General features: G+C 61.4%; 1 protein-coding gene across 1 annotated transcript in view; it reads left to right on the forward strand.

Moving 5' to 3' along the window:
* The first annotated feature begins 5,563 nt into the window (after nt 1-5,563).
* The window catches only part of PTP4A3 (protein tyrosine phosphatase 4A3), a 46,893-nt gene continuing 26,925 nt past the window's right edge, over nt 5,564-25,531 (forward strand). The window contains exon 1 of the mRNA XM_074387222.1: nt 5,564-5,648. The gene's annotated coding sequence lies outside the window, so the exon portion shown is untranslated. The remainder of the gene's footprint in view (nt 5,649-25,531) is intronic.

A 25,531-nucleotide genomic window follows, 5' to 3' on the forward strand; every position in this document is an offset into this window, starting at 1 on the left:
AGTACACACAACGGGCTTCAGGACGGGCCAGAGACCCACGCCCAGGGTACAGGGGACAGGAGTGTTCTGAGCCTGGGTGGGTGGGTTGGACAGGCCCAGGTGGAAGGCCACTCCCCAGTCCCCTGGAGACCTCCCGTGGGGCCTGCCCTCTGCAGACTCAGGTTTGCCTAGGTCACATGGAGGGGCCGGCTTGCTGAGACCCAGCCGGGGGTCTTCCTGCAGACCAGCCGTCGCTCCCCGCTTGCCAGTGGTCTGGGCTGCACCTGCCGAGGGGTCTCGTCCTCCCTCTTGGGGACTCGGGGGTGGGGAGCCGGACCCCAGCTGCGGCTCTGCCTCTCCCCCTCAATGGGGTGCTGCAGGACTGGCATGTGGGTGCTTTTTGCTGGCGTCTCCCTTGAACCCCAGCAGATGAGGAGGCCAGGCCCAGGTGGGGGCTGCAGGCAGGACACGATATGTAATTTTAGGGGCCTGGGGCAAAATGGAAAGGCAGGCCTCTCATTCAAAGATTAGCCTTGCCCTACATCAGCGGCAGAGCCTTAGACCTGGCTGAGGGCGGCGCCCGGGATCTGCGCCTAGGTGGCACCCGCGGCCCTGCCCACAGGCCCCACGAGGGGGCGCCCGTGTGACGTGCCTGAGGCCAAGGCCCTGAAAGCCGGCCCTCCCGCCCTGGCCCTCCGGGGCCTCCTCACAGGCGGGACCGCCTATGGGCGGTGGTCCTCTGGGAGCTGGGGGCCACCAGGTGCAATGGCAGGTGCCAGATGGGGCTGAGGCCACACAGGGCTGCGTGTGATGGGACATCTGACCATGGTCAACCCGAGGGAGGCCCCGTCATCCCCCGGAGACACCCCAGCTCTTGCCTGGGACCGGAGCACCAGGCCACAGAGTCCCTGCTGATGCCCCCCTCCTGCCTGCTGAGCGCCAGCCCCTTTCCTCTAGGAAGCACGCTTGGCCGGCAGATCCCTGCTCAGATGCAGTGCCTGGGACATGCTTCCTGTGTACCCCGCTACAGTAGCTGGGGCCCTGTCCTCGGGGCTCCTGCCGCAGGTCCCAGGGATGCCTGGCACAGGTGCTCAGTGAAAGTTTGCCAAGCATGGGCAGTGGGAGCCAGGAGTGTTTTCAGCTGGCAAGGGGCCACACGGCTGGAGCATCCAGGCTTAGGGGAGCCCCACCGGTGCAGGGGTCCCAGCCCTGTCCCATCCAGCTCCCACACCCTCCCTCATTGCTGGTCTAAGAAGTCCGAGTCAGGACTGCCCCACCTTCACCCTAGCCGCAGGGCCCAAGCTCAGCCTGCAATGACCTCATCCTTGTAGGCTCAGGAAGTGCTCCTATCCCGCCCATGCCAAGTCAAGGCAGGCCTGGGTGCCCCACAGAACACAGCAAGGTGGCGCTGGGTGGCTTCTGAGGCCAGATTACATGTACCTGGCTCTCCTGAGGAGGACACCCAAGCATCCCTACAGAGGGGCATCTAGAGAAAGACATGGAGGAGGCACCTAAGAACCCGCACGGCCTGCCCGGCTGGGATGGTGAGCGGGCTCTGCAGGGGATCCCCCAGCCACAGTTGGGCCCTTGCATGCCTGGGACCCCAGCCATGTGACTGTGTCTCATGAGACCCCAGCCAGAACTGCCCGGCCCAGCCACTCAGAACTCCCGACCACACACACACACACACACACACACACACACACACACACACACACACAGAGCAAGCTTCACAGGTGCAACTAATACACAGTGAAGATGTCATCACAGTAGCGTGGCCGCATTCATGGAACTGGGGGAATGAGGGAAGTGAAAATGACCCTCACAGCTCCTGCACGCCATTGCCCCAGGTCCAGCTTCCTCTCTGCACGGGTGTGGGGCACGGCTGCTTCCACTGGCTCCCTCGAAAGCAGAGCCTGAGACAAGGACATGGTGCAGGTGGTTTGTTTGTGGTGACGCCAGGTGAGGGAGCCATCCAGGTGTGTTATCAAGGTCTCAGCTGGTTTCAGGACCTCCTGGGGCTTGTGCTGGACACCTGAGGGCGGTCCTTCTGCAGATGAGGGCGGGTGCATCCACCAGCGCCCTGCCACGCCTTGGAGGGCTGGCCTGGGCTGCTCCCTCCTCTGCCCTTTGGGGCTTAGTACACACGGAAGGCGGGCACTGTTGGGTAAGGAGGAGGGTCCAACTCCCCCTCAGCATGGGCCACCGCCACTGAAATCGGGGCACAGAGGGGATGTGAGGTGGTCCCGAGAGCATCATCCCCCACACTTACTCTCTTCCTAGACGTATACTGCTGCACCCTGCTGTTTACCTAACTTCCCACCACATGACACGCTCGTTTTTCTCGTTTGACCCTCAGGGCTGGAGGAGGATTCGGAAGGACAGTGCTCTGTACAGGCAGAAGCAACCCAGCCCTTGACAGGCACCATCTTACGGGGCCTTCCCAAGAGCCCCATGAGGTTGGAGCTACTGTGACATTTACAGATGGGGAAACTGAGACCAGGAGTGGTGGAAGGGTGCAGCCCAGTGATGGGGGCTCAGGAGCTGCTGCTGGTGCCATGAACCCACCCATGCCCTCCGTGGCTGGATGTAGGTCCCCCAGCCTGGGCCCCTCCTGTAGGATCCTTCTGGGCTGGAGGAGGCTTTCCAGAAATCCACTTAGCACTGACCTCATCTTTCTCCTCCCTGGAGCTAATCTGCTAATCTCGCCAGCCCCACTGGGCCCCACCACCGTCTAGACTGTCCTGCGCCGTCCGCACCCCACCCCCAATCTTCTACCCGCTGGGGGCCTCCTCCGGGCCATGCCTCCAGGCCTGGGCAGGTCCAGTGACCGGCGTAGGTGGAGCTGGGATTCATTCTGTGGAACGTACCTCAGTCCCAGTGGGGGGAAGATTCTGGAGTCTGGAATCCAGGAGCCTGGGCCTGAATTCTGACCCCACCTTTTCGTGGCTCAGCCATCATTACCGAGGCCCCATTTTCTCCTCTATAAAACACGATCACTGAGCTCTCTTCAGCTGTGAAATCCCAGGATGCTCCCTATACCCCTTCATGCCCGGCCCATTCCACTCACAGCAGCTGGACGGCTCTGGCTTCACCAGGCCTGGGTTTGAATCTCAACGCCTTCGCTTAGCTTCTGCTTCCTAATCTGCAAAATGGGGGTGTCGGGGACTCCTCTGCAGGGCTCCGTGTGGACCTGGTGGGATGGCAGGTGGGTGGCAGTCCCTGGCGCATGGTCAGCACTCGGTGAGGGTCTGAGAACTGAAATGAATCCAGCGAGGAGGAGCCTCCTTTGCTCCTGACTCCCTGCAGGATGACAGGAGTGTGAGGAGGAAGGAGGCTGCAGCTCTCAGGAGCCCCCACTCACCCCAGCAAATTTAGGTGGCCGGGATAGAAACCTCTCTGAGATTCTGGGCAGGGGAGGAGAAAAGGCACGGAACAGGCAGGGGTGTTGCTGCTGCTCAGGCTAGGTGAAGCCAAGCATGCATTTATTAATGCTTTTCTTTATTTTTTTGAGACAGGGTCTCACTGTTTCGCTTAGGATGGGGTGTGGCGGTGAAATCAGGGCTGACTTTAGCCTTGACCTCTCGGGCTGAGGCGATCCTCCCACCTCAGCCTCCCGAGTAGCTGGGACTACAGGTGCATGCCACCATGCCTGGCTAATTTTTTATTTTTTGTAGAGATGGGGTCTCACTATGTGCCCCAGGCTGGTCTTGAACTCCTGGGTTCAACCGATCCTCCTGCCTCAGCCTCCCAAAGTGCTGGGATTATAGGTGTGGGTCACTGTGCCCAGCCTGAAGCTAAATACTTAAGAAGTAATAATTACAATGGACCCACAATGAAATGGGAAGCAGCTGCTTTTACAGGTGCCGAACTTCCTAGCAATAGAAGCATTGAATGGGAGGCTCCCTTTTTCCTAGGACCTCAAAGCTGGAGCACCAGGGATGTTGCCTCCACCTTCCCGTGCATGCTTGAACACACCAAGTAGACACCCGGTTTAGCAGCTAAATGTGGGCATTGTACCAGCTGTACTCCCAACTTGCTGGGCAATCTTCGGGACTTGCTGACCTTGTCTCCGTCTCATCAGTAAAACAGGGAGAACACAAGCTCTCCCAGCATGGGCTGTGTGAGGACCGAATGAGCTGATGAGCTCAGATTTGAACCCGGGTCTTCCAGGTTCTGTCCCCCAAGCCACCTCCACCCCTGCCCTTAGGAAGGACCAGGGCCCTCTGGACACCATCAGCTCACCCACCTGTCCAGGATTTGCCATCTCCACCCCTGCCCTTAGGAAGGACCAGGGCTCTCTGGACACCATCGGCTTGCCCACCTGCCCAGGATTTGTACGCGCCTGCTCTGCGCCAGATGCTGGGCACTGGGGACTGGCCCATGACGTGTGTTGTCTCTGATCGGGGGATTTTCTGGCAGAGTCGAGACTGCAGTGGGGCTGAGAGACTGGAGGGCCAGCAGAGGCTGAGCCCTCAGAGGCGGCGGCAGCTGATGGGGACCATGCAATTCGAAGGAGGGAGCCCCTGGGATAGTCTGGGGTGAACTTCCAGGCAGAAGGCACAGCAGGTGCAAAGGCCCTTAGGCGGGAAGGAAGCTTTGGGCTGGAAGAATAGCTTGCAGGCGCTCTCAGAGAGGCTGGCAACCAGGTGGCCGGGAGGGAGCCCAGTCAGGTGCTCTTGGGACACTTTAGGGTCTCCGGCCTTTCCCAGTGAGGTGGTGCCTGGAGGCTTTGTAGAGGAAGGTGGCTCTCGCTCCCATCTTCCCGGGGTCTCTCTGGCTGCTGAGGGTGAACAGGTGGAAGGGCATCTTTAGGGGAAGTGGAGGCAGGACTCGAGCAGTTGAACATCCGCCTGGGCCAAGAGTCCAGGGACTGGCATGCAACAGGGCCGGGTGGGTGAGGCCCCCTGGGAGACCCCAGCTTGCCTCTGTTTCCTCTTTTCTTGGGCCTCCTACACGAACCAGTGCCAGTTTTTTTCCAGTAACTGGAGTCACAAGCCTCACTAGGAAGGGGGTGACCCAGAAGAGGACGTCCTCAAGGTCCCCAAGGGAGCCCCCTGAGAGCTCCCCATGGGCAGGCTGGAGGCTGAGAGGCGGCCCTCACCTGGGCGGGCCTCGCCGCCTGCGGGCACGGGGCGGGGCGCCTCCTGCCCTTCCGAGCATCACGTGTCTGGTGGGCGCCCCACCTGCTCTGATAACACGGGGGTCGGGGGTCCTGAAGCCGGTCTGACCCCAAGTACCCGGACCGGGTGGCTTCTGTCTTGTCGCCCCAGCCCATCCCCCTCAGCTAGCCCCCGTCAACTGAGGGGGAAACTGAGAACTCCAGAAGTTTCGTGAACTCCCTGGCCTCCGCCGCATCCCACCCTCTTCCTCTTCACTCGAGCTTCAGAACTGCCCCTCCGACGCCCGCCCGTCCCAGGCCGACCCGGCCTAGGCGTCCGCCATGCCCGGGAGCCAAGGTCAGCCCCCGCGGCCGCCTCCTCCCGGCCCGTGGCGGTCGCGGGGGCGGCGGGCGCGCGGCCGCGGCCTGGGGTGCGCTCCCATTGGGCCGTGCCCCCACGTGACCCGGCGCGCGCTCCGAGCCGGCGGAGCGGCGGCCGCGCCTGTGCGCCAGGGCGCGCGCGTCCCGAGCCCTCCGCCCGTCGTGCCGGCGCCGCCCGGACCGCCAGGTCAGTCTCCTCCGCGCCCGCTCGGGGCGGGGGCGCGCGGCGCTTTGTGCAGGCGCGTGGGGGGCCGTGCGCGCGCGAGCCCGCTGCCTGCTCCGGGCACGGCTTCGGGGCGCGCAGGGGGGAGGGCCGCCGCCTTCCCCCTGCCCGCGCGTCCCGGGACCCTGCGCCTGGCGGCCGCTCCGCGGACAACGAACGTGGGCCTGGAGGCTGCCACGTGCCGGGCCCGAGCCCCGGGAGGCCGCCCTTTCCCCAGGCGAGCCACGGGACACCCCTGGCTGGAAGGGGTGACCCGCTCCTGTTTCTGGGGGCGCGGAAGACCTCCTGCTCTGAGTTCATCCTGCCCAGGGTCCCGCCCAGGATCTGGCTCTGCCCCTGTTCACGCACGGCTCAGTTCTTTCCTCAGCTGCACAGTTTGGGGGGCTGGAACCCCCACAGCCTTCCCTGCCTCCAGGGTGGGTCGTGGATGTCCGTGGAGTTACGGGGAAGCGGAGCGTCAGATCTCGGCCGGGTGGAGTCCGGCTCAGACCATCCAGTGTTGGGACTCGGGCGGCGCCTCAGCCCTCCAAGCAGCCCAGGGTAGAATCAGGTCAGCAGCCGCTGTCCACGTGCCGCAGGAATTAAACGGGTGACTCCTCACATGCCCCTGGGATCTCCTGGGCAGTTGGTGGCCGCAGGGGTGGATGGTGGGGTGCTTAGCTCCAAGTGGGCAGAGCAGTTTTGCCCTGGCCTGCTGCTTCCTGGAGGGAAAGCCCTGACAGCCCCTTAGCGAGGGGGCTTCCCTGACCCTCTCTGATAGCAGCTTTAAGGGCAGTGTGGGTCCAGGCCAGCTGCTCACAGTGTGCCCGGGCACCCCCAGCCAAGGCAGAAAGGCAAGTACTGCACCTCCTCTCTCTGCCTGTGGGCTCTGGGGTGTGCCCCGCACGTGATGGTGGGTGCTGGGCATCCTTGTAGTCTGCTCTGACTGCTGGAGCAGTGTCTGCGGCTCCAGACCAGATGGAGGTCACTGAACACAGGGTTCCCATGGCCTTGCACAAACAGCAGCCCCTCGGCAGCCCTAAGCAGAGCCATGCTTCATGGAGCTCCTGAAATCCTCCCAGGAAGTTTGCTAACTCCATATCTCAGATGAGGAGACTGAGGCCCAGAGAGGAGGAGTCTGTGCAGCCCCTAACCCGCAGGGCTAAGCAGAGCCTTGGCATTCCCATCTGCAGAGGGGCGGCTGGTTGGCCACTCTAGAGGCTGCTGTAAACGGGGGGCCCGAGCCTGTCGCCTGAGTGGAATTAGGCAATTGGGGGTCTCCCCATTGTCACACTGGCTCCCTTCACTGTTGTAAGGAGGAGAAGCTGCCCTGTGTAGTAACTCCTGGGCTGTTTCCAAATACCCCCACTAGGGATCTGGTCACCCCTCAACACCCTCAACGTGTTTGCCAAGCACTTACTCTGTGCCACGCCCAGCGCTGGACCTGGAGGGTGGGCGTGGCTGGCTGGCGGAGCTGGCAGGTCACTGGCAGGCTCCCACAGGCAGCTGGTGAGATGGGAGAAGATGCAGGCGGGATGACACGTGCCCTCCAGGCGGTTTCCTCACTGGCCTCCTCCTGTCTGCCTTTGCCCTCCTCCCGGAAGCCTGCCCTGACCACTGGAGTAAGGCTGGGGGCCTCATCTGCTCCTTCTCTGCAGTGCCAGCCCAGGACGTGGTGAGGGTGGCTGGCTAATGCAGTTAGGCACTGGACTCGAGAGGCCGGAGGAAGGCGGGGCGGGTGGCCTTCTCTCAGACGGGTAGGCAGTTTGGATGGTGAGAGGTCTTGGAGTCGTCATGGGTGGCTGGGCTCAAAAGTGACGGGAGGGCACACCTGAGAAATGCCAAACCAAATCCTGACTTGGAGTGTTGGTCAGTTTCTGTGGCATACCTCCTTCCAAGCCATACAGACATGGCTTTACTGCCCCAGGACTCGGGAACAGGTGCACACAGTCAGCCTGAGAGGGGCATAAGCTGGCATGAGCCCTCCCGCTCACCGCTAGGGTGGGCAGTGTCCGCTGGTGCCCAGTGCCTGGGCACGTGACCTCCTTGGGGACTTATGTCCAGATGGCAGTGGTGTAGCTTGGGGAGGCCCTTCCTTGGTTGGCAGGTCCTGGTGAAAGGGTGAGTTAAGTGGAAAGGGTACCAGGCTGGTTTCCAGGTGGCATTTGGCCAGAGGGGCTGAGCCGGGCGCTCCTGGGCCTGGGGCTGGCGGAGAGCAGTGATTTTTCCCCCCAAGACCTTGGGCTTGCCTTGGTCCATGGAGGTCCCAAACCTGAGCAAAGGCTGTAAGCGGATGTTTGCCTCTCCGACCACCGCAGGGCACTTTGTCACCTCTGCCCTGGCCACCCTTGCTGGCAGCTCCTCCCTCTGGTCCCTGGCACCTCCCCTGCCCGCAGTGGCGTTTCCTAGCAAGTGCAGCGGGGAGGCGGAGCTGGCAGCAGGAGGCGGCTTCCCAGTTGCTTGCTGGAAACTGGGCTTCTTCCCACTCCGTTTCCGCACCTGTGAAATGGGAGCAATGACAGGTCTTCCTGGCAGGACAGGTGTGACGCTCAGTCACATGGGTGAACAGCCATGAGGTATAAAAGATTTCCCATCCCTCCCTCCGACCTGGACCTGCCCGCAGGACCCCTAGGCAGGGACCTGGGTGGGGTCCAGGGGCCGATAAGACCCGTCCTGTCCACGTGGTTCGGGGTTGGGTGGGAGTGGCCGAGGCTGCAGGTGGGGCACCGCACTTCACACAGGGACGTGGCCGAGGCTGCAGGTGGGGCACCGCACTTCACACAGGGACGTGGCCGAGGCTGCAGGTGGGGCACCGCACTTCACACAGGGACGTGGTCGGTGTGGCGTCGCTGCCGCCTGACTTTGGTGCCCTGTGAGTGGGGTGAGTGCGATTGCGGGGTGGCCCAGGGGGCGAGGTACCTGCCCCACGCCCGCCAATCGGGTAGGCTGGCCTCCTGGGGCCGGTGGGATGGGAACAGGGATGGGCGCTTCCTTCCACCCCCGAGCCTGAGCAGAGGGCGGAGGGTCCTGGCGGCCACCTACTTGGCTGCCTCAGTGGCAGCCTCATGGTTTGGAAGTGGAACTGAGTCAGGGATGACCACATGGCTCAGGGCTCAGCTGGGGTCCTGAGAGTGGGCCCTCAGGTCTACCTTCCTCCTGGAGAGGAACTGGGGGCGCTGGGGACCGTCATCCAGTGCACCCCCGCTTCTCCTTAGGTGCATGCGCCACCCCGCCGTCCTGCAGCCCCCATTCATCTGCCCCCATGTCCACCAGCTCCTCTCCTGGCATCTTCTCCAGGTGTAGGGATGCCCCCATGTCCCTGGCTCCTCTCCTGGCATCTTCCCCGGATGTAGGGGTGCCCCTGTGCCCCCGGCTCCTCTCTTGGCATCTTCCCTTAATGTAGGGGTGCCCCTGGGCCTCCTGGTACCTCCTTGGCATCTTCTCCAGGTGTAGGGGTGCCCCCATGCTCCTGGCCCCTCTCCTGGCATCTTCCCTGGATGCAGGGGTGCCTCCGTGTCTGGGTCGATGCTTCTGGAAGGAATGGAAATGCAGTGTAGTTATTGCTGTTGCCCCCAAGGGCATCCTGGCAGGGGACAGATGGGGCTCCCTCCCCTCACCCACCCTGGCCTGGCCCTCGCTCCCCGGCCCCCTGAACCCTGCCACTGGCTCAGAGGAAGCAGGCCTAACCCAATGTGTAGCCCCCGCCCCCCCCGTGACTGTAACCCCGTGCCATGTGAAGGTGGGGCTTCCCGGCAGTGCTTGGTGGTCAAGGTACAGCCAGGACCGACCCCATTATCTGAGCTGCGGTGCCACCGGTCAGGACCACGATCGACTCATACGTAGCACTTGATGCGTTTCACCTCCCTTAATGCTAGAGGACTGAGACCACTGGGGTAAGTGTTCATAATCCGTCCTGCCCTAGAGCCAGAGAAGGACCCTCGGGGAGAAGTGACGTGCCAGGGTCCCTGCTGGGAGGAGGGCAGGAATTTGAACACTAGCTGTGCCTCTCTTTTGGGGAAAGGTCAGTTAATGGGCAGGGGAGGGGTCTTGTCATCTGGGCAGCAGTGCCAGTGGGGTGGGCAGCTCAGGTCATCAGGTGGCGTGGATTCTGGCCCCGGGAGGGTCGTCAGGTGGCGTGGATTCTGGCCCCGGGCAGCCAGTCCAGCATTCCTCTCTTACTGAGCTGGCTAGCCCTGGAGCATCTACTGTGTGTGCCTGCTCTGGCCTACTGGAAACAGGATGGCACCGAGTGGGGCAGCTGTGCCACAGGCCCATGTGGGACAAAGGGCGCCTGCTGAGGAGTGGGCCTGGAAGAGATAAGGTGGGGATGGGGGTTACAGGATGGGAAGAAGGTGGACTCAGGAAAGGGCTAGCTTGGCGGTGCCAGCTTGGCCATGTCAGCTTCTGAGCCTCAGTGTACTCTTCTCTCATGTGGGACGAGACCATGCCGACAGGCTGCGTGTGCGGAGCTGACGAGCTGAAGTGCGGATCCTGAGCCTGCCGAGCTGCTGGGGTTCCAGGCACAGTGGACGAAGGATCCAGGGAACGCAGCCGGCTGGGCTGTGCTCTCTGGGACACGCCCTTGAGCCAGGTGCTCCTGTGGGAGGGTGGCCGAACTGGCTAGGGACCTGGAGCAAGCCTTTCCCGCCTTGCTGTTTTCCTAGCCAGGAGGGTGCCAGGCTGGAAGGCCCTGGAAGGCTTAGGGGGAAGAACGCAGGTTGATTTGTGTTGAAGGTGGCTCCAGCTGCCTCCTGAGGGCCAGAGCGGTGCCTGGAGCAGGACAGAGAGCTGTGTTACAGGCGGGGAAGCCAGGGCTGGGGAAGGTGGTTGCCAGGGTGTTCAGGGCTGTGCCAACCCCATCCTGGTGGGTCCCTGTGGCGGTAGGACAGACCATCTGCCCATTGTACAGTGAGAGGCTGAAGCTTTGTCAGTTCGTGAGGTCACACAGGCTCCAGACAGTGGGGGCTCTTGGAAGGAGGTCCCAGTGACCTGCATGGAGCCCCCTGGGTGGGCTGGGGTGTCTTCCTGTAAGGCCTGTCCCGGGTTGGGGTTGTGGTTGGGTGGGAGAGGGTGGGGGTCCTGCTGGGAAGTGCCTCTGCCATGCCCAGCTCCTACCCCAAGCGCAGAAGGAGGACCTCTGCCGCCTGGCTGCTGGGCGGACGCTCCCTGCTGGCCCCAGTCGGGAGTCCAGTGAGCCGAAGGTGAAGGTGGGGCACGCATCCCCCGCAAACCCTCACGAGGCACGTGGTAGGGTGACATGCTACACGTGAGGACCCTGCCTCCCGGCCCGAGTGCCTCAGTGGCTGTGGAGCCTGGTTCTGGCCTCTTCGGCACCAGCGTGCTCGTCTGTAAAAGGCAGTGATCTTTTTTTTTTTTTTTTTTGAGACGGAGTTTCGCTCTTGTTACCCAGGCTGGAGTGCAATGGCGCGATCTCGGCTCACCGCAACCTCCGCCTCCTGGGTTCAAGCAATTCTCCTGCCTCAGCCTCCTGAGTAGCTGGGATGACAGGCATGCGCCACCACGCCCAGCTAATTTTTTGTATTTTTAGTAGAGACGGGGTTTCACCATGTTGACCAGGATGGTCTTGATCTCATGAGCTTGTGATCCGCCCGCCTCGGCCTCCCAAAGTGCTGGGATTACAGGCGTGAGCCACCGCGCCCGGCCTTAAAGGCAGTGATCTTTCTGGATAGCTTCAGTGAGACTCTGTTATCCTTGCTCATCAGCTGTGAGGGAGTTTCACAAAATGTTTAACGGAAATTGGACCTGAGTTGGGCATTGCCCTCCTGCTGCCCCTGGTTCTGAGGCCTTGGCACCACTGACCCTCTGTGCAGGGTCTGCAGGCTGCTGCTGTTATGATGTGTGAGACCGGCTGTCCTGGACGGGCCGAGACCTGGATGCAGGACCCTGGCTGGTCAGCGCAGGCGGAACAGGGAGGGAGGCATCTGCCTGAGGCTTGCCTGGAGGTGGCCAGGCGGGAGCCTTGGCCCTGGAAGATGTAGTCAGGGTCCGTTGGAGCTGGGATGGCCTAGAAGAGGGCCCCTGTGCCCTCTGCCCGGGGCCTGGCATAGCCAGGGCTCAGGGTTTATTTGATGTGTGAGAGGTGGAGTGGGCCAGTGGGGCCCAAGTCTCCTGCTAGGTGACCCTAGCATAATCGGGGGTGGGCATAACCCCGTGGGGTCTCTGCTCTGTACTTGCAAATAAGAGGCTGGACCTGATGAATGGTTATAAGTTGAATGGTTATAATGGTATAAGGGGACCGCATCTCAGTCCCCTTCCCACGGGACTGATCCCCTGATTGCTTGGTTCTGTTTGAGGCACACCCCAATTCCTGGAGCTTCCAACACCCCTGCAGGAGCCACCGGTACTTACTTGGGCAGACGGGGGTCTGGGAACCCCCCCACTGCAGCTTGCTGGGGTTCAAGTCCCTGACTCCCATCCTGGGGCATGGAGTGGCAGGAGCCAGGGAATGTTCTAGAGTGAGGTGGTACGGTGGAGCAGGGCCTGCAGGGATCAGGTTTCCCTGGCGTGAGGTCCTGGAAATGGGTATCAGGAGGAAGCCTCTACACCTGGGCGTTGGAGGGTCTCGGGTCTGTGGCTGAGGGCGGATGTGCTAGAACTGGACTCGGGAAGCTGAGGACCCCAGGGTGAGGGTGCTCAGGGCCTGGCTGAGGAGACTCCTGCCTTGGTCTCCCCAGTGTCCGGGCCTGGGCTGCCCGGGGCACGCTTTAGTTGATGATGTCATTGTCCAGGAGGCTCTTCTCTTGGACCTCAGTTTCCCCTTCTGGAGGATGGGCTGGACCCACTCTCTAGCTCCACCACCCGCCTCCCTCTGGGGAGCTGCAGGAGCCTGTTCCCACGGCCTCATCCTCACCCTCCACGGAGACCTCAAAGCCAGGCCTAGCCCAGCTGGAGGAGGTGATGGGTGGCCCTGCCCTATCCCTGTCCCCATCTCGGTCCCCTTCCCACGGGACTGGTGCTCCCGGCTGCTCTCCTGGGCTTGGGGCCCTCCTGTGACTCAGGCTTCCTGGAAGAGGCTCCGGAGGGCTCGGAGGATTCCCTGCCACCCCACCCGGGGTTTCTCCCGGCCTGTCTCCTGTCCCCATCACCACCACTGCTGTGGCACACGGTATGCTGTACCTGCACACCCATTCTGCCCCCTGAGAGGGTGCCTCTTCCTCCTGGCACCACCAGTCTGGCATCTTCTGCTGGTGCCTGGAACGCTGGCCCCCTCCTCTCTGGCTCGCCTGGACCTGGGGCCCGTGCCAAGGCAAACATCTCCTTTAATCTCTCCGTCCTGGGTCAGCCTCGGAGGCCCTTCCTCCCGGGCTTTGCTTCCCTCTGGCCGGCTGCCCAGAGGCCCATCTGCTGGGAATTGCCGTATGGAGCTCAGGGGGTCCCTGGGGGTGCCCGGGGCTCCCAGCTGCCCCTCCCTCGGTGGCCTCCCTGTCCCCTCTGCATGGCCCTAAGGATCTACAAGTTCTGGCCCTGGCTCTGCCAGCTCTCTGTGCTCCTGCCCTTTCTGGGCCTCAGTTTTTGTAGCTGGAGAATAGGGAGCTTGCGGGAGACCCCAGAGTCTGCAGCAGATGAGTGGGGATTAGGACAGAGGTCTAGCAGCTGAGCCCCCACCACCCGCGCCAGGCTGCCTGCTCCTGAGCTGGTGACTGGATGGACCGGGTTGTGGTGGCATGCACTTCCTCTCTTCCAGGCCTTCCACCTGGGGGAGGGCCGTCCATGGTGCCTCAGTTTCCCTACCTGCCAGGTTGTGTTCTTGGGGCAGGCTGGGGACCTGCCATGGCAGCACTGCTAGGATGCACGAGGAGTTCCCATGGGGGAGAGGCAACATTTGAACATATACTTGTTTTCCTTTTTTGAGACAGTGTCTCGCTCTGTCCACGCTGAGTGCCGTGGCCCGATCTCGGCTCACTGCAGCCTCCGCCTCCCAGGCACAGGCGGTTCTCCTGACTCAGCCTCTGGAGTAGCTGGGACCACAGGCTTGTGCCACCATGCCTGGCTTTTTTTTGTAGAGGTGGCATTTCACCATGTTGGCCGGGCTGGTCTCCCTGCCTTGGGCTCCCACAGTGCCGCGATTACAGCGTGAGCCAGGGTCCGGCGCAAACACGTAGATAGTAGTTTAGTCACACGCTTGGTACCGTTCGTCATGCGGATTCCAACAGCCGGGAAGTACACAGCTGCCGTGTCCGGGCTCGGCTTCACCTCGCAAGGACGGGGCCGGCCTCGTGTGCGCTCTGCCGTCTCACCTGAAATTTCCCTTGGTGGTGACTGTGGTCCTTTCCCAGCGGCACCCTTGGACCCTGGTCTCTGGGTCTGGCAGGATGTTTGTTTATTAACTAGCCATGCTCCCACCCCCCGATGGGCTCTCCTGAGTGAGGCCGTGGACAGCCAGGACGTGTCAGATGGGAGGGTTGTTGGTGCCCGGCTGTGTGCCCTGCCACCCCCTTCATCCTTATTCTGGCTGCTGTGTAGCTCCTGTTGCCTCCTAGGGGGGCTGCCCAGGCCCACACTGGCCCCGTGAGGATGGCAGTAGGCAGAGGGGTGGTCCTGACCCTCGAGAGATCCCACAGTGAGTAGGATTTGTAGGAGATGACAGTCACCTTCCTGGAGCATGTGTCCCCAAGACTTTGAGGTCTTGTTGGGGCAGGATGAGGATCCCCTTGCCAGGTAGTCAGGGTGGACTTTTGGGAGGAGGTGGCATCACCATACCGAGGGGGTCGTGGATGAGGCTCCAGGAAGGGGCAAGCTGGGTGAGGACGGGCTCCTCCTGGGGACCCAGGACCTGATGAAACGGCGTCACTCTCAACAGCACCGTTGAGAGCCTCTTCTGGGCTGGCAGCAGGAGCTCACCCAGGGCACATCTTTAAACCTCAGGGTCCTCTGGTGGCAGCTGCCGTGGTCACCCTGTTTCCCAGCCTGCTAGGTAGCACAGTTGGGGAGTGGCTGGGATGGAACAGATGTGCTGGTACCTTCACATCTGCATGTCCTGTCGTGATGGGGGCCTCCAGCCAGCTCATCCGCCCCTTTGCAGATGAGGCCAGGGAGATGGAAGGGAGGAGGGGAGGGCACTGGGTTTGATGGGCTTGGGGCCCCGCGGCTGGCCCTGGGGTAACTGTGCCTCAGTGGCCTCCTCTGTAGACAGGGTGTGACATCCCCCCGGCCATGTTGGAGGCTCCGAGAGGGCAGCGGGTCCATCTCAGCAGATGTTCTGCTGACGGATGCTGCTGGCCAGCCCCTGCTCCCACCCTCCCTTCCCTTGGTGGCCTCCCCAGGCTGGGCTGTTCCCACGGCTGCCCAGCCACAGGAAGCCATCTGGAGGCCTTGTTTAGCCCTCCCCCTGGCCTCCCTGGCAGGAAGTCACCGGAAGGGCTGTCCCGAGGGGCCCTGGGCCTGTGAGGACAGCCAGCGGCTCAGAGGTCTGTGCCGTGGAGTCCCAGGATAGCATATGGGGGCAGGGATCTGAGAGAGCAGCAGGTGGAGCGGAGCTCCCGGGCGCTGGGGCACGTGGGCCGGAGCGTGGACTGAGACATTCACCGAGCGTGACCATCTGTCCATCCACACAGCCACCTCCCCTCCCCCATCGTGAACCCCCGCAGGGCCCAGGCCCACAAAGCTCACAGCCTGGGCATGGACGAGGCCACTCAGCTTCAGCCCAGGGTGGCCTGTGTGATGCCAGGGGCTGATCCTCCAGCTCCTGGGATCCCACTCCCGCACTGACATCACACAGGCCACCGTGGGTGGGGCTGGAGGAAGAGACCTGGGGCAGCAGCTGAGGTCCGGGAGAAGGGAGTTGGGGGGGGTTGCTGGCAGAGGGTGCAGCCTCTGGGAACTTTGGAGGCCACCCCTGGTGGCGGGTCTGAGGCTGCAAGGCGTAGGTGGGGCAGGTGGAGGGAGCGGTGGAAGGTGCAGCTGGCAGGGACTGGCGTGGCCAGCAGGGGCCGAGGGCATGGATGGTACCAGTCAGGGTGCCTGTGGCGCTGTAGAAGCCCTTCCACCACCTCCCGCAGCCCTCTGTGCCCTGCTCAGGCCCCCAGATCACCCTGTAGGTCTGGACCTTCCTGGAGTGGGCTCGGGCCTGGATTTCCACCCCATGGGATGGTGCAGCTGCCCTGGCATTTGTGGCAGCCCCCAGTGCCCACTGACAGGCCTGAGTGTGGCTGGCTGGGCCCAGGGCCTTTCCCACGGACACTGCCAGCGGGGCCTGCCTGGCCCTAGGGGGAACTTTGAGCCTTGTGGGGCCTCGTGCCTGTCCCAGCCTCCTGCCTTCAGGAGTCCCCGCCCACATGGGGAGGCTGGGGAATGGCCCCTCCCGCTCCGGCTACCCCTTCCCCTCCCCCTACGCCCTGCTCCCCTCCCTCCTGACTTTCCCCATCCCTTCCCCTCCTGCTTCCCCTTCCTCACGCCTTTTGAAGGCGCTACTCATGATCTGCATGGGGGAAGCCCTCCCTGAGACTGTGTTGGGGTTTCAGGCTTTGTCCCCAGCCCTCTCTGAGGAGCAAGTGAGCGTGAGAACCGGGGCTTTGGCAGATCCAGGTGCCTGTGGGTGGCCGGGAGGTTTGTTCTTCAGGGGCCTGGCCACCGGGGCCTGTCCAGAGCAGGAATCGATGTCTCTGGAGGGTCCCTGGCTGCTCCCAGGCACCTCCTGTATGCACCAGACCTGCCGTTGTCCGGTCCAGCCTCCCAGCAGCCCTGGGGTGTGGGTGCCGCTGCTTTGGAGGCAGTGGTAGGACTTAGGGTTCGCCACCTCCCTGGGTCAGGCAGGCAGAGCCCTGTCAGCTTCTCCTGCGTCCTGACTTGTTACACAGATAGTGAAGAGCGCATGCAGCCAGCACGCTGCCCGGAAGAAAGCCTGCAGTGGCCTCTCGTGTAGCCAAGGAGGCCGGGCACCATGTGTGCGGTGGCCCTGCTCTCACCAGCATTGCCGATGCTGCTGAGAGGGGTATACCTGGAGTGTAGCCACGGTATTCAGTAGGCGCCCAGTAAGTGTGTTGTGGGATGTTGGGGGAAGCTCTGGTCTGAGAGTGCTGAGCCTGGGGAAGACCGCCTTGCTGGGCCTGGGCTGGCCCAGACTTTTCTCCTGGGCGCAGTGTGCAGTAAGCCTCACGCAACGTCATCCGTAGTTTCTTGTAAGCTGTGACTTTAAGCCGTTTTTGTTTTGTTTTGTTTTGTTTTTTTTGAGACGGAGTTTTGCTCTTGTTACCCAGGCCGGAGTGCAATGGCGCGATCTTGGCTCATCGCAACCTCCGCCTCCTGGGTTCAGGCAATTCTCCTGCCTCAGCCTCCTGAGTAGCTGGAATTACAGGCACATGCTACCATGCCCAGCTAATTTTTTGCACCTTTAGTAGAGACGGGGTTTCACCATGTTGACCAGGATGGCCTTGATCTCTTGACCTCGTGATCCACCCGCCTCGGCCTCCCAAAGTGCTGGGATTACAGGCTTGAGCCACCGTGCCCGGCCAAGCTGGTTTTAAGTGCAATTTGGTTTAAGGAAACTAGTGTTACCATAGGTTGATAGATATAAGAGTTAAGTTCCTACCAGATATTTCTGGTCACAGCAACGTCACCAAGCTTCCAATGAGGATCCCAAACACTTCTAATATTAAACACTGAGGTAAATGTGAGCTACACATACATGTAAGAAAGCTGAATTACACAGGAGAACTGCTCCCCAGCCTTCGGTGGGCCAGTGAGTGGTGGTGGAACAACGCATCTGAGTCACAAACGTGGTTGGGGCACCTTCTGCCACCATGCACTTCAAAATCAAACCATCACAAACGCCACAGCGTATTCTCATGCGTTCGTCTATGTCTATTAGACGAGTTTTTATTTTGCAATAATTTTTATTTATTGATTCATTCATTTTCCCACCCAGTGGAAATTCTAGTTCAGGGTCACGAGTGGCTGAGCCTATGTCAGCAGCTCCAGGCACAAGGTGGGACCCGACCCGGCTCAGGACTGTCCCGTCGTAGGGCACACCCACATGCACAACTACAGCCAGTCAGGACCCTGTCCCCTCTCATGTGCACAGCCACACCCACTCAGGACCCCTTCCTCTCTCACATGCACAGCCACACCCACTCAGGACCCCGTCCCCTCTCACATGTGCAGCTACACCCACTCAGGACCCTGTCCTCCTCACATGCACAGCCACACCCACTCAGGACCCTGTCCCCTCTCACATGCACAGCCACACCCACTCAGGACCCCTTCCCCTCTCACATGCACAGCCACACCCACTCAGGACCCTGTCCCCTCTCACATGCACAGCCACACCCACTCAGGACCCCTTCCCCTCTCACATGCACAGCCACACCCACTCAGGACCCTGTCCCCCTCACATGCACAGCCACACCCACTCAGGACCCTGTCCCCTCTCACATGTGCAGCCACACCCACTCAGGACCCTGTCCCCCTCACATGCACAGCCACACCCACTCAGGACCCCATCCCCTCTCACATGCACAGCCACACCCACTCAGGACCCCTTCCCCTGTCACATGCACAGCCACACCCACTCAGGACCCCTTCCCCTCTCACATGTGCAGCCACACCCACTCAGGACCCCTTCCCCTCTCACATGCACAGCCACACCCACTCAGGACCCTGTCCCCCTCACATGCACAGCCACACCCACTCAGGATCCTATCCCCTCTCACATGCGCAGCCACACCCACTCAGGACCCCTTCCCCTCTCACATGCGCAGCCACACCCACTCAGGACCCCTTCCCCTCTCACATGTGCAGCCACACCCACTCAGGACCCCTTCCCCTCTCACATGCACAGCCACACCCACTCAGGACCCTGTCCCCCTCACATGCACAGCCACACCCACTCAGGATCCTGTCCCCTCTCACATGCGCAGCCACACCCACTCAGGACCCCTTCCCCTCTCACATGCGCAGCCACACCCACTCAGGACCCCTTCACCTCTCACATGTGCAGCCACACCCACTCAGGACCCCGTTCCGTGGCAGGACACTCACATGCACAGTCACGCCCACTCAGCCGGCTTGTCGATACACCTGTTCACCTGATGTGCACAGCTCTGGGGTGTGGGGGAGCCAGAGGATGGGGAGAAAACCCACGAGGACCCGGAGGGCACGTGCACACGCCGCACAATGGCCCTGAACGGGAAGCGATTTTTTTACTCATCAGTATTTTCCCGAAACCATGTTGAAAGCAATGGTGTTACTTGAGGTGCTGTTGCACTTGTCGGGTGCTGCGGGGACAAGGTGGACCCTCTTCGGAGCGTCCGTGCTTCTCCTCCTTTCAGGGAGTTGGGGCAGAAACTGGGTCAAGGGTAGGAGATTCTCATGGGGTAAGAGGGTCTGTTGGGGCAGGGCCCCCCAGCAGCTGAGGGCCTCTCTCCTCTGTCCTGCGCAGGGGTGCTTCGGGTCCTGGGGTCTCTGGCCCCCATGAGTCTGGCTCCTGGTTGCTCTGGCAAGTTTGCTGTCATGTTAGGAACTGAGCCTTTCCCCCCGTGAGCTCCCTTGGACCCAGAGTATAGCCATGGTATTCAGCAGGTGCCCAGTAAGTACGGGCTGGTGAGTTGGTCTCCAGGAAGGTAGGACTTGCATGGACAGAGTGGACAGACCCTCTCGAGGTGGTACTGAGTCAGCAGGGGCTTGGGGGCAGAGCATCTCCGTAGAGGCAGGGCTGTATCCTCAAGGACCCCCTGAGGGCCTCCAGGAGGAGGCGGCTGTGGGACAGGCATGGAGGCAGGAACAGCAGCTCTGAGTCGGCTTGTCCCAGCCCTAAGCTGCCTCCCACACCTCCTGTCAACACTGGGGGTGGGGGGGCACACAGCCTTTACATGTAAAGGGCATGGAACAGCACCTGGCACTCAGGAAGCACCACCAACTGGCAGCACTTACTGGGTACCAACTGTCTGCGTTGCCAGGAGTGTTCAACAAGTAATTTAAACTGCCAGAAATCCTCATCCCACAGCGTTAACTGACACCTGCTTTGGGCCTGACCCTGTGCTGATCCTGGGGACCCCACATGGATTAATCAGCACTTCCTGTCTGCTGCCCACAATCCATGACAGGGACAGTCAAGACACCCCCAGGGCTGCAGGGGCTGCCGCAGGAATGAGCAGGACCTCTCTGGTGCTGTTTCGAGCCCTGGCCCCCTGGTGAGGGAGCAGCGGGGATGTGGGGACCCTGGTCCCTTGGGCTCTGTGGGCCTGGCTCCTGGTCCTGTGGGTCCCATGCAGAAGTGGCCCCAGTTCTTTCTGGGTGCTTGGCCATATCCTGTCTTCCTTGGGGGATCCCCAGGCAATTTTGGCTAGACACCCAGCAGACACTCCTTCCTCTAGGGCCCCCAGTCTCCAGGCGCCTTTGGTGGGAGCCTGTTTTCCACAAGACCACCCAAGCAGGGACTTTGGGCCCGCTCACAGGTGCCCTGGTGACTGTGCTGCTGGGAGTCCTTGGGTGGGAAGGAATGGCTGGCAGGCCCTCCTTCCTCTGTCCTCAGCGTCCTCAGCCATCTCTAGGGGCGCTTGACACTGCCTTCCTCCTGCTCACGGGACAGTTGAATGCATTCACACCCCCACTGAGCCAGCACCTGCTTCGTGCGGTCGGTGCCCACTGAGAACCAGGCAGCCAAGGGTGGGGCTGTGGCCGGGCTCTCATCCTGTGTGGGGTGAGAGGCTGACAAGCTTTGCCAGGAGGGGGACAGATGATTCCTGCTGTGGTTGGGGGATGGAGGACAGGTCTCGGTGGCTAGCAGGGGGCACAGGAGGACGTTGAACCTGAGATCCCAGTGATAGGAAGGGGACCAGCACCGGATGGCGTGGGGACAGAGTGGGTTCCTGGCTGCCAGCACAGCCAGGACAAGAGCTCGGAGGCAGGACTGTGCTTGGCAAGTTGCAGGAAGAGCTGGAAGGCAGGTGAGGCTGCAGGAGGTGAGGAGCGGGGAGTGGCAGAGGGCAGAGGGCAGAGGGCAGAGGGCAGGGAACAGGTCGCATGGGGCCTTTAGGGCCATAGGATTTCAGGCTTTCCTTCTGAGTGATGTGGGTGCCATTGGAGGCTTTGAGCAGAGGGGCTATGATCTGACGTAGGGTGGGGGCAGGGGTGAGGATACCCAGGATGCCAGATGGGTATCCCAGATTCTTGGTGACCCTTGGTGGCCCCACTGGGCGGTGGCTTTAGGCTTCTGGGCTTGGTTGTCCCCAGTGCACTTGTCAGCCACCCAAGGCTGCTATTCTGCCCCGTCTTCGGATTCCGGGACTTTCTACTTCCTCACCTTGCACTTGATTCTGTGACATGCCTGGACTGGGACCGTGAGGACCTGTCCCCGCCCTGAAGTACTTCTGAGAAGCTGGGGAGCAGTTTCCCAAGGCATCCCCCTGGGAAGCCCTGCCTTCCTCTCTCTACTGCCCCCCAGAGCCCACCCCTGGGAAGGCCGGCCTGCCCTCCTGCCTCTGGCCCTTGCTCAAGCCGCGCCCCCGCCTGGATGCCTCCTTCTGCTTTGCGGTGTTGGATTGATTAGGCCAACTCTGTGGATGTCCACGTCCACTGTGATCAAACAGGGCCCAGACTCATTGACACCCTGCGTGAACTGCGGAGTTTCGGTAGAGGTGCCAGTGGCTTCTGTGTGGCAGAGAAGATGGTGAGTGGTGGGGGCCGCGCCGTCTGCAGTCAGGGACAGCCTGCCTCTTCCCCATCTTAATCCATTGTGCGGTCTCTCGAGGGCTGCAGGCACTTAGCCCTGAATCCTCCTTTGAGCCGGCTTTGCCTCCTGCTGTTCCCGCCGAGTGAATTAAATAAGTCCTTGCCCTGTGCTCCTTGTCTGCTCGAGGTCATGCAGGTTATGCGTTTAGCTTCCAAAAACATCTTCATCTATCTTTTCCGCCCTCTAAGGCCCGTCTCTGATGCCACCTTCATCTTCTGGGTTCTCTCCAGGGGAGTGGGCGGGCCCTTGGGGGGCACCGTTTGCCCTCTCTGCCAGGGACCCTGGAGGGCCCTTCCCCAAGTTCCCCGGCCACTGGGACCTCCATCCCACCCTGACCTGCCCAGCGACCTCCCCAGCAGCCTGGCACAGCCCCGAAAGGTGCTGGAAGGTTGCCCTGTGTCCCCCCAACCTCCACGTGCCGGCCTGGACTCCCAGGCCCCCCCACTCGCAGTCCTCCTGTTCCCTCCGTTCCTTCACACACGTGGGCACGCTGTCGGGACTCCCACAGGGTGCATCTGGTAGGACCTCAGCCTCCTGTACTCGACAGGTCTTGGCAGGACAGGAATTGTGGGTGATGGTTAAGGTATAGCCCTCCCCCAGCCTCACAGTGCCCCGCACAGCCCCTGGCTCGGTCCCTGAGAATAAAATTAAGACAGACCTGGAAATGACCCAAATGTCCATCCGCGGAGGGATGGATGAATAAAACATGGCAGGCACATACAGTAAACAAGCTTGCCCAACCCTCAGCCCAACACAAATCTGTAAACTATTTTTTGAGATGCAGTGTTACTCTGTTGCCCAGACTGGAGCACAGTGATACCATCTTGGCTCACTGCAACCTCCGACTCCCGGATTCAAGTGATTCTCCTGCCTCAGCCTCCCGAGTAGCTGGGATCACAGGCGCCCGCCACCCACGCCTGGCTAATTTTTGTATTTTTATTAGAGATGGGATTTTGCCATGTTACCTGGTTCTCAAAGTGCTGGGATTAAAGGCATGAGTCACCGCACCTGGCCAAATTCATAAACTTTCTTAAAACATGAGGGTTTTTTTTTTTTTTTTTAAATAATCAGCTATCATTGGTGTTAGTGTGTTTTATTTGTGGTGCAAGACAGTTCTTTTTCCAGTGTGGCCCAGGGAAGCCAGAAGATTGCACATCCTTGCAGTAGAATGTGGGCAGCCAACAGGAGGAGCAGGCATGGACCCGGGCTGTGCTGTGGCGGAGCCTTTAGATCGCCAGGAGAAGCAAAAGGAGCCAGGTGCAGAGGGGCCACATGGTATGTGAGGCCATTCATAGACAATGTCCCCACCAGGCAAGTCCTTAGAGACAGAAAGCAGACTTGTGGTTGCCAGGGGCTGGGGGAGGAGGGATGGAGTGACTGCTGAGTGGGGGTGGTGGGGTGGGGGAGTGGGGGTAGGGGGTGGGGAGGTGGGGTGGTGGGGTGGGGGGTGGGGGAGTTGGGGGGTGGGAGGGTGATGGGGGTCGGGGGGTGGAGGTTGATGGGGGTGTTCTGGAGTTAGTGGTGATGAGCACACAGCACTGTGAGTATATTAAAACATTGAAGGGGACACTTGAAGATGGTTCCAATGGCCAGGCATGGTGGCTCACACCTGTCATCCCAGTACTTTGGGAGGCCGGGGTGGGTGGGTCTCTTGAGGTCAGGACTTTGGGACCAGCTTGGCCAACATATCGAAACGCTGTTTCTACTAAAAATATAAAAAAATCACTGGGTGTGGCGGTGGGCATCCCCAGCTACTCAGGAGGCTGAGTCAGGAGCATTGCTTGAACCTGTGAGGCGGATGTTCAGTGAGCCGAGATCGTACCATAGCACCCCAGCCTGGGTAACAGTGAGATTTAACAAAAAAGGCTAAAATAGTGGATTCATGTTTTATGAATTTTATCTAAAAAACCCAAAAATTAGACAGCACCCCGCCTACACTGGCTCTGTCCTGAGCAGCTGTCAGAAGTTTGTAAAATAGGGTGAAAGGGCCCTTGCCCTGCCCCTGGGTTCCCGGTGCTGTTGGGAACAGGGATGCTGGCACCCGCCCAGGGCTCAGGGCAGGGTGGGAGCGTGGTGGGCGCTAGAGACTAGAATGAGAAGCCCCTCCCCGGCCCTCACGAGTGCCTTGCTGCTGGGGAGGAGGTGAAGACGTGGGCAGGGCTGTGAAGTGCCCACCTACCTCGCGTTTTCTTCACCCGTCGGAGTGGTCTGCCGCAGCATTTGATTCTGGAGGGTGGTGTTCCAGGCTGCATGGTTCCCTGGGGATCCCTGGCCTCAACGTGAGGGCAGTTTGCCCCGAGGGCCTCCCAGTCCCCGAGGTGCTGAGCCGCCACCGCCTGCCTGAGTCGTCCGTGGGCCCCGCTGGGGGAGGCCTGGGGAGCTGCAGCATCCGACAGGCCCGTGTGAGTGGCCTGGCCACAGCACTGCGAGACAGGGCCGAGTTCCTGGCCGGGGCTGTCTCTGAGCCCTGGAGCTGGAGGGTAGGGACCAGCTCCTCTGAGCTCCTTCCACCCCCAGATCCACCCCTCAGGTCCAGGGCTGTTTGGTGGCAGCCCCTGGTGGGGCAGGGAATGGGAGGGATGTGAGCTTCCATCCCTGGACGTGGCGCCTAGTCAACCTGCGGGCCTGAGTGTGGCCTGGACTCCTGCACACCCGTGCTGGGCACCGCGGTGATGCCCAGAGCCCCTGAGGGGCTGTGCAGGGAGGGCATAAGATGGCACAGGGCTCCAAGTAGCCCCTAGGCTGGCAGGATGTGTTCTGAGCTGAGGGCCTTTGGAGTGTCTGTAGGTTTCTGCCCCTCCCTGGGGTGCGGGCTCCCCACCTGCCTGGAGTCTTCAGATGCCTGGGAGGGCAGGTCTCCCTTGGGTCTGCTGGTTGTGATGGTCCCGTCCTCTCCTGGGAGCTGGGCAGGTGCTCACAGAGGGCAGTGCAGGCCGCTCAGCATGCCCGGCTCCCAGGATGCACCACGTGACCCCGGCCGCCGCCTGCCCTGGCTGGGCTGGCGAGGGGCGGTGACTGGGTGCCCAGTGGTGCTTGCTAACAAGAGCCCCTCCTTGGGCAGTGCCTGCCTGCTGCCCACCTGGGCTAGGCATCCAGTCTAGCCTTGCCTGTTGCCATGGCAGCCAGTGCCTGCAGCTGGAAGCTAAACTTGCTACCCTCCAGCCACTGTCACCATGGCTGTGACAAACGTCGAGACATACAGGCTGGGTTGGGGAGGTGACCAGGCCTGCTTCTGCCCAGCCCCTGCTACTGATGGTCACGGAGGTCACCACCCACATGGCCTGCCTGCCTTCCCTTCATGCCACAGCCTGGGCTGTCATGGATGAGGCCCCAGGACCGCAGAGCTGCCCACAGTCACGTGATGGGCAGGAGTCGGGAGGCCCTGGCCCCTAGGCTCCCAGCCAGACTGGGGAAATGGGGCTGGCCCAATCCAGCGTTACCAAGGTAGAGTTCTTTGAGGTATCATTGTTGCTAGTGCCTGGTTTCAAAAACATTCCAGAAATGTCCTGCTGGCCACCCGCCTGGCTCCGAGGTCCCTACATCTGTGGAGGAACAGGGCTTTAAGAAGCCCTGCGGGAAGAAGCCGCATTCACCCAGGTTCCCCTGAGGGTCCGGGTCCTGAGGTGCCTGCTGGGAACTGTCCTCCAGGTGGCGGCCCTCCCAGGGCACTCAGTGTCCTCTCAGAGCCCCGGTGGGCACCTGGCACAGTGCCAGTGTTCTGGGGACTCAGGCGAGGCCTCTTGGAAAGGGGAATGTCCCTCCGATCCCAGAACACCAAGGGCAGGTCCATGAAGGGCAGCCTTCCAGTGACCCATCTTACAGATTAGTAAACTGAGGCACAGCAAGGATGAGGGATGTGACCATCACACAGCTCACAATGGAACCAGGAGGGGAACCAGGTCACACTCCCAAGCTGGCAGCCCTCTGTGAGGACAGTGGCCATGGGCTGAGCAATGGCCTGGCCTCCAGGATGGGAAGGAGCTGTCCCCTCCCTTGGGCCCCAGGGAACCCACCTACCTTGGCTTTGAGCTGAGGCTCTACCTGGGGGTCACCAGCGGGGTCTTGACTCTCAGTCTCAGGTTCCCCATTTGTCAGATGGGGAAGACCAAGACCCAGAGTACCCAGGGTAGATGGAGCCTGGCCAGTGCTGGCAGCTCTGGCGCTGTGGGCCGGCGAGGCG

The sequence above is a fragment of the Saimiri boliviensis genome, chromosome 15, assembly GCF_048565385.1.
Source record: "Saimiri boliviensis isolate mSaiBol1 chromosome 15, mSaiBol1.pri, whole genome shotgun sequence".
In the NCBI taxonomy this organism is placed as follows: Eukaryota; Metazoa; Chordata; class Mammalia; order Primates; family Cebidae; genus Saimiri; species Saimiri boliviensis.